Genomic DNA, 682 nt, shown 5'->3' with positions numbered 1-682 from the left:
CCCTCAATCTTTCCCAGCATCAGGGTCTTTTCCAGTGAGTCAGCTCTTCGCATCAGGTGGCCAAAGTATTGGAGTTTCAGCTTCAGTCATTCTAATGAATATTTAGGACTGATTTGCTTTAGGATGGACTGTTTGAATCTCCTGATAGTGCACACACAGATGCACTATATTAGCGCCCCCATCCACCTCCCTCCCCCCCAAAGCGTTATTGAAAACAGGCTTAATTCTTAATGGGGCTGGTTAGACTTGCTGAGTTTTAGCCTTAGCCTATAAAACATATAGTCATTGTTCATCATAGTTATCAGTAAAGAAAAAGATGGGTCAATATATATCATCATACTGGAGGAGGGGAAAATCATACAAACAGATTTAGAGTAAAGGACCATTTAGAGGGAATTCTGTGGGGGTCACCCTACTTGTTTAACTTATATGGAGAGTATATAAGATGTATATGACCATGCTCAGGAAATGTTTAATCCAATTTTCTGTTGATGGCGGGGCTGCCTTTCCTCCCTGTTGTTTGACCTGAGACCCAACTAAGGTGGAGGTAATGAAGATAATGGCCACCTCCTTCCAAAGGTCCCAGGCAGGCACTGCTGCACTCAGTGCCCCCGACCGAGCAGCAGTGCGCTGCCGACCCACGCCTCCACCAGGGACTCCTGGACACCCACGGGCAAGCCTG

This window comes from Bison bison, unplaced genomic scaffold, assembly GCF_000754665.1.
Source record: "Bison bison bison isolate TAMUID 2011002044 unplaced genomic scaffold, Bison_UMD1.0 scf7180017864518, whole genome shotgun sequence".
NCBI lineage: Eukaryota > Metazoa > Chordata > Mammalia > Artiodactyla > Bovidae > Bison > Bison bison.
This window is presented reverse-complemented; position numbering follows the sequence as displayed.